Here is a 13,780-nt window from a genome sequence, read left to right on the forward strand (position 1 = left end):
GGACAGATACGAGACGAAAAGTGAGCAGAAGACTTGGAACGAGGCACGAAGTGCGAACACGACGGCGACGGCTAACAATGCTCCGCATTCGACGAAAACGACGACCGTCAATGTCGGTTCAACGGTGCCGCGGCCTAAGCCCTCGCGTATGGAGTAGCTGCCGACCTCCGAATGAGAAAAGAGACCGGACGCCGCACGCGCGGCCGTGTCTTTAGGGGGCGTACGTGCTCGTGGCAGCAGAAGTTGCAAGCAGCGGGAGCGGCAGCGAAGGCGACGAGGCCGCAAATGAAAATGATTAGCGGCCGGACGGCCGCCTCCGCGAGCGTGATTTACCCGCCGCGTGCTGGTTGGAGGCCCGTGCTGGCGACCACCCGCGGTGGTCGCCGAAACAGCGGTTGTCGGGCGCCTCTCGTCGTGGTCGAAGCCGTGCGAAACGGGAGGGTGCGTGTTGTAGGTGTGCATGCTGTACGTATCTTTCTCGACGTCACACATATCATCGCCCTTGAAACGTATGTTGCGTTTGTGCACGTCAGGGAGCGTACCGATTCGGGCTATGTTTTTCTCGTGTACATGAGAGTTGAGGTGCTGAGCAAGAAGGAGACACACACGGCCAGCTAGCTTAGCAGAGGGACTTTTCTTTCGTCCATTTCATCTAACACTCGCGGCTTTGCTTTTTGGTGTGCGATGTTGCCAGAGAAACATTTGGACTACGAATGGAAGGTTGGGCTTTTTGATGGTGTATATATAATTAGACGTACAGCGCAAAAAACATGAGAAGGCTCCTGTCCTGCTCCTGCTTACTGTGTCCCTACGCTGTACGTCTAATTTGGATCATGCTTAAAGCTTAGATTTTACAGGGGGGCGGGGGGGGGGGGTGCTTAGGACATTTTGTTGTATAGTTCCATGGCCTTTTTCCTAATTCGTTATTGCTTGACTACTCGCTCATGTATAACTGTATAGCTGATTTCCTTTAATGAACTACTCAATAGATAATGGAAGTAACTATTTACGTTTATTCGTCGCACGTATAGCTCCGAAGTTATGAAGATAAAGAAGAGAATCTTTACAAAAGAATGGTAAGGCTCGATGGTGACCGTGGTCAGTGTTATGAGAGAAAAAGAGAGAAACGAAGAGGGAAATGTTAGGAGGTTTACCAAGGATGTGCCCGGTTGGCTACAGTTTCATATCGGTGTACAATGGAATGGTAGTAAAATGCCTAGAGAGGGTCAGTGGTACGCCACAGCGTGACAGAGAGACCGTTCAGCAGTCAGACACTGTTTGCATTTGGCCACAGCAAAGGTTCTCGAGAAGGCTCTTGAAATTGGGATCCAGTTCACAGCACATAACAGAGAGAACGCAGAACAAGCTTCGGTTGGGTCTACACGCCCAACTATCGAATTTTCTGAACATAATTCTCAGCTATGGAAGAAGTGAAAGTTCTACGTAAGTTCTGTGAGCCAGATATTCCAATATGAAAGTTTTGCATTTTCTGATATGTAAGTCTAGACTACATACAGGACAGTCGATTCGCAAGGACTGTTGTAACTGTAAACTACATGCGCACACATAAGTAAAAAAATTCCCCTTCCGCTTTTCGCCGCTCGGATACGAGGCTTCCGGAAACCACTGAAGTCCCATTGTCACGCGACAGAGCAGAGAACACACGTTGTTCCTTTCCTTTTCCCTTTTCTATATAATTCGGTCTTATGCTGTTCGCATTAGTTTGATATGGGAAACTTCCCCTCCCCCACTTTCTTCAAAGCAGAGTCTGTAGATATGCGCCGTGGAACTGCCTCATTTCTTCTCCATCTCCTTCCGTTTTCTTGCTATCCGCAATCAAACTTTTGCATTGAACAGGCGATGCCGCACTGTGTCCAACATGCAAGAGATACCCATGTCTATGCAGGCGGCCTTCCGTTGTGCACCTACATGCCTGCAGCCTGCACCTGTTCGCTCTCCCAGAGGATCAGCGATGGAGTACTTTTTGGGCAGGAGGCCAGTATATTTTATCTCCATAGTTCTTTTCAACACCTCCGGTACTGCGTCGCTTTTTATTGCGATAGCAATTATATGGACACTTCAACCGGATTTCTGCCGTCGCCGTCCCCGTCGCCGTCGCCGTGAGGTTCTGTATAAAGTTCAAGGGCGATAAAATCGTCGCCGCGCGCCGTATGCGCGAGTGAACGCGTGCGGGGGACGCGCGCTATCACGGAGAGCGAACGCACGGCGGAAAGCAAGCGCGACCGTCGCGCGAAAGGCCGTGGGGGTATGGGGGGGAGGGAGGGAGGCGGGGCTGCTTCACCAAATGCTTATCTTGCAACCGGGCGCAAGGAGAACTGGCCACTCAATCTCCCACGCGAAAGCAAGAAAGCGGGAAGGCAGCGCGGGAGGGAGGGGGGCAGCTTCTCCTCTGCCAACAACTTCTCCTCTGCACAACTCCTCTGCACTTTGCCCGGCGGCGGCGGTCGCCCGCACCGTCTCTTATCTCCACACGGATCTGACCTTTGTATGCGCTGTGCATTCGCCACTCAGTTTCCGTTGAAGCGATAGACCGCGCGAGCCTTCGCCCGCTGCGGCGGCTGCGCTTGCTGCCAGTGTTTTTACAGTCGTTGTCTGTGGTCATTCAGTGTGATCTATTCATGTTTGCTTGCGCGCGCTGACACCACGATTGTTAATTCAGTTAGTAAGCGAATGTGTCCAAGTTTATGCAGCCGATAAAACCACTATCCCTACTCCGAATAGCTCTCTACTAATTTGCTATCGCAATCGATGCTTCGCCTTTCGGGCGAAACTGCAACATTTTTTGTTGCGAACTGTTTGCTTCAGTCCCACACCTGCCTATCGTGGTTATTTGTCTGTGTTACACGTGACCATGGAGAGAGTGTTTTTGCTGATTAGCTGGGGAGCCTTATCTGTACGCATGTGCCATGTGTCGGGAACTTCTTTCCCGCAGCGTGCGAGTCTGTAAGGAGCAGGATGCTTTCCGTCGCAGGGGCTATTTTGCATTCTTCACTTGCCGTTGACTATAGTGCAATTCTATGAATCCGTGTATGTGCATGCGTGTTGTGTCCACCCTGCGATATCTTTTGCATTTGTGTTTAAACATCAAGGTGTTTCTGTTGTATACGTTTGTTGAATTGCACGTCTGGCAACTTCATGTTGCTTCCTGTTGGGCTACTGGACTGCAGGATCGCGTGTTTTTCGGTTCTCTTCAGTACAATCTTCCTCTTTTTTTGTCATTATTTGACGTGGAGTAGCCGGCGTCAGGTAAAGGTAGCGTCAAGCTCTTTAAATATGTGTAATTTAAACAATAATAAAATACTTAACAAAATTTCCCGCGAAACACTGTGCCATGGTAAAGCCCCAGCTGGTGCCGGCAGACGCTTTCTTTTTATTACTTTACGCCTCACAATAACGAATGTGGTAAAACCCATTGAAACCAAATATGCTATCGGCGAACCAGCTGCTGATGGTCACTAACCGGCTCACCTTTAATGTTTTAAGACAGCTCGTTCGTAAAGCCTTTGTGAAGCGTCTGATGTATCATAGCCCTTGATATCTATGATGCAGGCATCGTTTTCAGGATTATCTAAACAAAAACTTTAATACTCTCTAAAGTTTGCTTCACTGGCAGTTTTATTTTGGCGGTCTGTTTTCTCGAAATCTTCTCTCAACCTACGGAGGCGCTGTCGAATGCACTCCCCTCCGTCCACTTAACGCCCACTTACAAAAGATCCAGCATTGACATGGCTGCAACAGCGGCATATGTAATGGATGCGCTTTGCGATCGCGTCGGTCTCCCTGCCTTCTTGTCGCACTGTGCTCCGGAACTCGAAGCGCACCACTGGGCCACACCAGCAGTAGAGCACTGTTTCGTGGAGGCAAAAAGAACCGCGTCGTTTGTTATTCGGTCCGCAAAAAGAAACGGGTGAGGGAAGGCAAACGGAAAGCATGGAGAAGAACAGGGGTGCGAGACAGAGCGACAAGAAAAGGATGCGCTGGGTGGCTATCGTAAATCTGTGGACGCGTACGAGGGAGGCGACGGCGCGGGGAATAAATATTTCGTCGAGGCGTGTAGGCCCGATCAGAGTGCGGCCCATGTGTGCGCCGTTCATGCATGCGGAGGAGCATCGTGGGGCCCCCGTCGCTTTGTTTCGCGCCCACTAACGCAGGAACTTGTTCCCGACGGGACACAAGGACAGGGACGATGAAAAATGCGGCGCTCCTACGGGGCCCACCTTTTGTTTCTGACGTGTAGCGATCAAAGAGAAAGGGAGGGCCGCTGGCGAAGAGCAAGGACTTTATAGAGGGCGAGGCAATCACGAGGTCCCGCGCGAGAACGCCAGGCTGCTTCTTGAATGCCAGTTTGTATACAGCATGTGGGAAGACTGCAGTGGGACATGCCTGCTACGTCGAAATGGGATGGGAACTATTGAAAGGAGCCCGGCGACGACGATTGTCTTTGTGCCAACCTCCACGGGGCAGCCGAGAGACGCTACAAGTGCAGTGGTGTTGGGACGCAACGTGCGATTCATATCGTATGCACGTCTAGAATGGCAAGACATCCACATGCATATTGGAGTCTTACATGTCTCCAGGTTCGCAAACAGCGTGACTGCTTCAACAAAAGAGCAGTGAAAGCAAAGCAATGTCAATGTGTACTCCGTGGGTAGTCGTAGCCAAGGAAGCACGCGTAGGAGTACGACCGATGTCTCTTCCTTTGTACGCCAACTGTGAAAGGGTGAGAAGTTCCTTGCGGCTTCGGTTTCTCCATCTGGGATCGTTTCATCAACCATGTCTGATCGGCTCGGTGGAGAGCAATGCACAGCACTGGCACTTAACGTGCCCGTCACGCGGTTATAAATTAGCTCGCAAGACGTCGGTCTTTAGCTCTGATGAGCGTCCTGGCCACGTTCTCCTTGCAAGGTTCGTCATCGCCAACCGGATGCTGAGTAGTCCTGGGAGCATTCGGACGTCCTTTTCACACACGCTCGGCAGCAACCAAAACATTCTAACAAACTCTGTGTATACTAGCGTACACGTTTGCTCTCCTTATCCTCTTATTATGTAGCCGGAAATATCTGTATTCCGGCACAATTCAAAATTTAATTGGATGCTGCGTCCGCAGCGGTCATGAGTTTGTGCGTAGCAAGTAAAGTCCATGGGACAGGTTTATTTACAGTAACTCTTTAGAAACTCAAGACCAGTGGCTCGCCAGAAAGACTGCTGACTACTGTTGATATTTTCGCAGTGTCAACAAAGCCTTAAAAAATGCTTGGGCTCTAACTTGACAACTAATACGGACTAAACTTTAGAAGGAAACGGTGTAACAGCCAGAAAACGCAATAAAAGACCTCCACCAGCGCTTTAACTCATCGACGAATAAACTATGCAGGTAGGGACTTAACGCTTTCTCTGTCCACTGTATGCATTTGGACTATTGCTATAATGAGAATAAGGCGCAGCACGTGCTAGCAGAACATCGAAAAACTGGCGAAGTGTTGGCAGTCCTTGAAGTCCTGCGTAAAGTGTGGAAGTGTAGCTCTCCTGGACGAAGAGGGCGTAATGCAGCATGCTTCTGGGCTCGATGCACAGTGATCAAAGCTTTGTGGGGAGAGAATTTCGATGGTCCTTTCTCTAAGAACAAGCAGCACGTGGGGATGACTTCGTGGGTATCCCAATCGTGTTTTCATATATAGTTAGAATATATCATTTATTTTTATTTACTTTCTTTTTGTGGCAGTAGAACTAAGCTAAATAAAATTTCTTCACGAGAGGCTTCCTGAGGTGGGAGATGATGCATGCTATCTTGGCTCGTTTTCTGTGGTTACTGCGAAGGAACAAAATGAGTGCGACTGCGTACCATAAATTAATCCTAAAATCAAATAAATATCGCTGAAATAAAGCGAAACTTGGAATATGACGTACGCAGTGCATTGCCATATTACGAACTATACGAAAAAACTACTCGTCCGCGAAATTATGTTCATATAAAGGTGAGCAGTTGAGTTCTGTAGCAAACAGGAAGGTTGAGGAAGTTTATGAAAAATGAAAATTGTCATCCACTCGAGAGCAGCGCGAAGCTACAAAGGAAACTCATGGCGGGTTTTTCAAAAAGCTTCAAAATTTTAGAAAAATTCGCCCTGGTTTGGCGATTGAACCCGGGACCAGCGTCTTTCCTGAGACGTGGCCACTTTATACCATCTGAGCTGACCAGGAGGTTAGCAGAGGGGAGGGTGAGCTGAATTAGCTGACAAATTGATTTTACGCAGTAATCTGATATATTGTGCGATGCTCCACAGGCGTTATAGATAATGCATCTTAGAAATGCTGGATAAACAAGGAATAGACTGTATGCATACGAAATAGTGTGCCGCCGACAGGCATCAAGCAAGCGCAATTATACTTTTAGGATGATGCGCGCCATGCTGCCTTACATAAATAAATAAATAAATAAATAAATAAATAAATAAATAAATAAATAAATAAATAAATAAATAAATAAATAAATAAATAAATACTAGCTAACGGTGTTCACTGGTACAGAGTAGATTGTCCGCGCACAAGATGCAAGTGTACATGGCAAAGTAGCATCTGCGGCGTGTTAATGGGGCCTCAGCAGAACACCTTTATGTCGAGTGGTCTGCTCTACCCGGAGAATAGTGCGACTGCACATAATGTTTTTCGTTGCAGAGAGTGTTTAGGGCACTTTTCCACGTGGCCATTCCTAGACATTTCTTTTTTTTTTTTGCATTCAGGCGAAGCCAGCGAGTCGCGAGGCGATGAGGCCTCACGCACGAGACGCCGTGACAGGCAAAAGTGAAAGCGTGGTGAATGTATCCCCAAAAGGGGTAAGGCCGAGCCGAGAATACGTCCTCTGCTTTGTTGGACGTTGCTGCGCGACTTTGGCAGCCAGTATCTTGAAACTACTAAATTTGATCACACCTCACGGTGACGCAAGAAGTTACGCAGATCGCCGTGCACGAGCAATCGACGAACCAATACGAGACGCAGCGCAATATTAGCGCAAATATTGCGCTACGCAGCGCAAATCCTCCTTTAATTTTTTGTTATTATTTTTTTTAGTAGGAAATCGTGCTAGTATTTTCGATACCTTCACCCTTCGTGATAACTTCAGGAGTTGATTGAGTTTCCTTCCTTCAGTTATAGTTTAACTCATCCACTGCCAGAACGGTCGGTAATATCTGTGATGGTCGTTTACGATGGCTCTATTATTGAGCGGCACAAAAAGAAATTGCTTTTGGCCTCCGTCTATTTCGGGAAACAAATACTATAATTGAAGGGCCGGGATCCTTGCCATAGACAATACAAGCAAGAAAAAAAATTTGAAGGAATGTTCTGCACTGGGGTTCGGAGCAGATGAATAAAACCGCCATTTGATTCCCCCACCGTAAAACCAACTATAAGTTGCACCTAAGATTGTGGTCTACTGGTTTTATTTGCTTACAGTACGAGGGTGCACATTTAATTTTGTGATTGAGAGGTTTGGCTGCCTTGGATATTATGGCCAGAAACGGGACTTACTTTCGCTCACTTCGAGTAGTGGAGAAATGTAATTAAAAAAAAAATAGCAATGTCTTTCGTAAACGTTGGCATCGGGTTTGAGGTCGACTACTACTTTTCCCTTAGCCATTCCAAAAATAGCATCAGAGGTTCGCTTTCTTTTTTAAAATAGAAAATAATACCTAAGCAGCAAGTGCGATTTGAAGACAAATTCTTGTCGCGTGCACCTACAGAAATGCAGCTTTGTTATCAGCCTTATCAATATATTGTATGCTGTATAATCTCATTCAATGATCAGCCGAAATAACACTAGAAGCAATGACTCGTAATAAGTACACGGTGATGGACGCATCCAGTTATCAACGGGTAGTCAAAAACACAAATTAACATAATTTAACTGCTGTGAGTTGGCACATGTATTAGTAACGTACATATAATAACAAAAGGCGGGCAATGCAAAATGCTATCTAGTAGTTACAGTCAAAGTGCTTGGCTTTTAGAACTGAGACACGTGACTTGATCTGTTTTGCTATATTGCACAACCACCACGCACTGAAAAAAACACTATGATGCTGTGCAGACATTGCTGCAAATAATAACTGATAATATTTCAACGTCTATTATGTTTAGCGCCGCATGGGCGAGGATAAAGCGTAGGGTACTACGGAAGCGAGAAGAAGGAGAACGTAGAGCTAGTGTAAAGAAAGAAACGGTTTGATCCATTTTCGTTGAGTTCGTCACAATATTCACTTGGACTCTATGATCGACACCGGGTATATAGGGGCAGTTTAGAAATATATTTTGACTACCTGGTTTTCTTTAACTCCCTCTTGAACCAAAATGCTCAAGCGAAGTGGGGCCGCCGTGGACAAGCGATCGAAATGGCGGTTTCTTGCTCAACAGCGAATCGCCAACAGCTTGTTCAGGGCAACTGGGGACCAACCTGCCATATCGTTTTCCGACCACAGGAAGAGAAAGGCGCGTGTAGGGTTGTCTGATATTAATTATTTCTTTTTTTATAAATATATATGCAAATTTTGGCCATTATTACGTCGCCAGTTCTTCGTTTGGCAGTACCGGCAGTCCTACAAAACACAAAGAGCCCAGACGACAACTTGTACCTTACTGGAGACTGCGAGACTCACAATTTCGCCGCCTCTAGTTCCACTGCCGCTCTCCAACACCATTCCACTTGATGAAGCGAAGCCAGCGGCGTTTATCAGTATTACCTTCGTTACATCGTAATACGTATTGAAAAGAACCGAAAATATTATGTGTAAAAAACGCCTTTTGAAAGAAAGGGCATCCGCGCTTATAAAGCAGCTACGTTATGTATACCTATTCGTCACCACGTGAGGTGTTTTAACGTTAGCAACATTGTTCTCCAGTAGGGTAGGTTGTCGGCTTTTGAAGTTTTACGCGACTTCTTGCGTTGTGTTAAGATTGAAATTTCTTCATGAGCAAACTTTATTCTGTTCGAATTGACGAACACCAGAGAGGAGAAGCTGAAGAATTTAGAAAGTGGAAGACAGTGAGGTTATCCAGCGCACAGACGAGCTGGCTACCCTGAGCAGGGTAAACTTGAGGGAAGGAGAGAGGAGCTAAAATAAGCCAAAAAGTAGAGTGAAAAATTCGGCAGAGACACTTAAGACTGCTTACGTGTGGGAATGCGAAAGCATTATAGTCGCTTTGGTGAAATGTATTTTTTTATTGTTTATTTTTTCTGCGCGTTCCTTGTCCACGCAAGCACTCGCCTGCGTTTTAAGCCTCGGTAAGGCCAAATGAAGCCTCGGTAAGGCCAAATGAAAACACGCCAAGCGTCGTAACGCGCTCGCTTGCCCGCAACGAGTTCATAACTCGAAGGACCGCTCAGCGGTATTCAATTCGACATTAATGCTTTTTATTTTACACACTCATTTTATATAAACTCATGACGTGGCGCCACCTCATACCCATTGGCTGCGCCGTCACGTGCCCAACGACACACGCACTAGGCCACACGTTTTGTCAGCCGGATGACTTCGACGTGACGTGCGCAATGATGCACGCAATAGGCACTCATTTAATCAACCAGAACCGTAGAGCTGCCGTGGCGGCGGGGAAGCGGGCTCGTAGTACACGATGCACATACAAAGGATCTGTTTTTAAAATATGGCATACTTCCTTTTCAACTATTGTATGACTTCACTCTACTATTAAAATACAAGAAGAGCCTTAAGCAAAACGAAACCACCTTTCTTGCATTATGTGCCTTAACAAAATCATCCGACATATCATATACACTCAGAAATAGAAGCACTTGGCTGACTCCCTTTTCAAGAACATGTCATGGAAGGAACAGGTTAAAATCGCGCATAGCTACCCTTTTAGGTGACCTGGAAAATGACAATATCGACATAGATAACTTAACCCGCGAAAAATGGAAAACTTTTCTACTAAATCGCTGGTGCTCTTAAATACAAATAGACTGTTCATTGATTTTGTATGATTAGACTATTACACTGAATTGAAATATTTATGCTGTTTTTTTTAATTTTTTGTCTTTTTCTAAAGTTTCCCTGTAGACACTCATTGTTATTCCTTCTGTAATGAGGTTTCTAATTATTTTACGTCATGTGCTTTGCATTTTGTGTAGGCTGCTGTTCTGTACGCTACTGTTCATTTTGTATTATACAGTGACATACTACAACAGAGCAGTGGCTGCAGATTTTTGAGTATTTTAGAAGATGTGCTTTGTGTTTTTTTCTTCTTTTTTACGTGACCATTTCAAATATGTAAATGTTTCTTTTTTTCACTCAAATGTATTTTTCTGTCTCTGTTTTTGCCAAGTAATGGGGCAAGCACCCAGTCAAGCTGCAGCTTAGCAGCTTTTTGTGCTTGTCCTAGCATTCTTCTGTTCTTGTACAAAAGAAATGCTGAAATAAATTGACTTGACTTGACTTGACTTGACTCGTCTCCCGCCCCGGGGGCCCGGGTTTGATTCCCACCCAGAACAGAAGTGACATAATTTTCTTCTCAATTGCATAAATTTATTTTGTTTACAGGAACCTCCTTGAGAAATTTGACGTCAATTCGAGTTTTTTCATGTGATTTTACTCTTTGCCGTCGCCCATTTTTGGTACCATCCTTCGGTCACGCCGCCGCCGGGGCATATAATGCTTTCGCATTAAAAGATGTGCACGTACCGGACAATCGCCATCTATCGGAACAGAGCATCTTCGAACGCTGGTCCAGTCATTCAACGCGTTGCTGCGTTCTTGAGGAGATGCTTACCGAGTGACCAACACCAAACAAGACACTACCATTTTCGCCGTAATTTGCCCGCGCATTTTGGTCAGTAGTCGGTTCTCAATGTAACACACTAGAGTAGGCACTGATAGGTGCGTAGATTGGGCCCTTACTCATAACGTTAAAAAGTATATAGCTGACAAAAACACACACACAAGCTCAGCTTTCCGTGAACACTAACTTCTTGTTTCTTGAAAGTGTAGCATTCAAGTAACGCTTGATTTCTTTGTCTCACGATGGGCCGTGCCCCATTTCCGAAGCAAACATACAGTATCTTTATCAAGCTCAATCTGCCAGTTTCACCCTGGAGCACTCTGGGGCTATATCCACTCCCTGTCCCTGCCCAAATATATAGTCTTCCAGTAGATAGAGTTATTTTGACATCTTGGAGTCATAAGGAACCGGAATAGGTGCTAATATTATGACAATTATACCAACTCTCTATTTGGACCACCAAACAATGGCAGCATTTGTTCCTAATATGAACCGTTATTCTATCGCAGTTGATCGCGTTGTTTCCTTCTGCCAGCTTTGCGCTGCGTCTTTGAATTTTTTGCAGGTGTCTGCAGGGCCCCAGTAAGCTTGCTCCAAATTTACGAAGGCTCAAAAGTCATAGCGTCAGGCTCTTCACTGCGAGTAACCGTTGCTCGTCAAGCCTCAGAATCGTAAGATACCAGTCGCCTCCGCGTCTGTGCACTTTAGATATATCCGTGAAACTACATTATACGTACAAGTTGCAAGGGCGAGGGCCTCTTCAGCAAAAAGAGCAGGCTTCGTCGTAGGGGTCGTACAAGACCTTCAGAACAGAGAGACAGTGCGTCAGCTGGTTCTGGCGTTTATTCCGAAGTTACGTTAGTAGCTCGCGAGCAGCGATTGCTCCTCCTGTACTTTGTCCTTTTCTTTCTAATGCGAAACGGTGCGTGTTAGTGCTGGCATGCTGACCACAGCAGTTGAAGTCGAGATAACTAATTACAGAGCCTTACTGGACTTCCTGCAGGGACGTACCTGCAGGTTGCATTCATATCTATGTGTGTTTTTTTCACTATACCATAAGACAGCCATTCTTGAAAAAAAAGGAAAGAAACCACGCCAGACCCGAGATCACCTTAGGCGCATTTTTTACATGTCAGAACTGGCACCGTTCTTGAGACTACCAAACTTACACAACTTCAAGCAAAAGATTATAAATAGAATAGTTCGCTGTGTGCTCGCCAGTATACTCTTGGAAGTTGTTAAATTGTTTATGCATTATGATAAATCCTTGCTTTGCAACAATTCTGGAATACTTCAGAGAAAATAGAAAGATCTATCCACCCCCGCACGGTAAACTCAGCACTGCGGAGGCAACCGTGTTGCGAAGATTACAGACGAACACCTACATAAATTTGCACACACTCCACCTGATCTACCCCACGGCATACAGAGACATATGCCGTGGTGTGGAGCAACACCAACACTCTTTCACATCACGTGGGAGTGTGCAGAACACGGAGAAGAACACGAAACAAACGGCACGTGGAACGAATGGGAGGCGCTGCTGTCTAGCCCGGCCCTGGAAGATCAGCTACGACTGATCCAACGAGCTGAGCGGATGGCCCGTGCTAGTGGGGCCTTGGAATAGGGGCACCACCCTGCTGGACAAACTTCGTCTTTAACTTCCTACCCCCTCTGTGGACTGGGGTAGGAGCCTGTCCGGTTTCTGAATATAATAAAGTTTTACTACTACTACTACTACTACTACTACTACTACTACTACTACTACTACTACTACTACTACTACTACTACTACTACTACTACTACTACTTATGATAAATAAACCTGGTTCCGTGAAATACAAAGGGCAACAACGGGTGGCCTATACCGCACATCTGCACACAATGACGAGGCACACTTACATGTAATTGAAAATGTCATTTTGACCTCCAGGAGGCCAGGGAGTAACACAGGAATGGTACATACAGTAGTGAATATACTGACTTCTGCTAGAATTGTCCTGCTGGGCCCAGGATGGCCCAGACTTAAACCTTCACAGTCGTTGTTGCTGTGGTGTCAGATCTTAGGCCTTGTTGCCTTGTTATTAAGCCTCATTAAGAATCGCTGGAAAGCAAATACTCGACGGGTATGTCTGTTTCCTGCAGTACTTCGTATTTATAAGACGGTACTTTCGTTGTTTCAAATCCCGTGTAATTATTGCTCACGGTTGCTGTCGATTCAAATGGGCGGCGATAAACTCACTGACGGGGTGCTCAATATACAGTGGGATTTGGTGGGATATGCCTTTTGCCGCAGTATCCGTCGCAAGGCCACTTCGCAAGCGAATCTTCTTGCTGTCCATTTTAAAGAAATGCTGCTCGCCTCTTCTATTACATGGCTTGCCTTGCCTCACTACTTGATAAGTAGCATTGTCTGATAATTATTGCGCCTTGGTCACGTCGTTTGATGCATTATTAAACCCACGCGGTCTACACGTGTGAGAGTAATCTTCTCCTGTACTCGATTCGCGTGAATCTCTATCTTCCACTCTTTTCAACGATGGCCAACTTCGCACCATTTGTCATGCAACTCAACGGGGTCACAAGTCACTTCAAAAGATGCTGTACTGTCATGAAGGTCGAGGAATGACTGTGAATGTCTGACGCCCAAGCTGCCGAGTAGCACGTTATTGTCGATGGAGCAGCTTGTGCGAAGCTCACAAGCATGCACGTGCGGCATTCGACGTAATGGCGTGTCACTGCTTATCGGACCTTGGAAAGTCCGTTCAGAAACTGCTTTGAGTGCGCGGAGATTCTTGTATTTATCATTGCCGGCTCCTTCCTTTTGGAGTGCCTTCCATATCTGGTCTGCACTCATCTAGAGGCTAATAATACCTCGCTCCTGTTGAACTTGGGGCCAGGCAAATGCATGAGCTTCTGATTCACTACGGTTCTTAAAGCCATTAATACAGTCATGGTCTGGCGGAGTTTCAAT

This window comes from Dermacentor silvarum, chromosome 1 (genome assembly GCF_013339745.2).
Source record: "Dermacentor silvarum isolate Dsil-2018 chromosome 1, BIME_Dsil_1.4, whole genome shotgun sequence".
NCBI lineage: Eukaryota > Metazoa > Arthropoda > Arachnida > Ixodida > Ixodidae > Dermacentor > Dermacentor silvarum.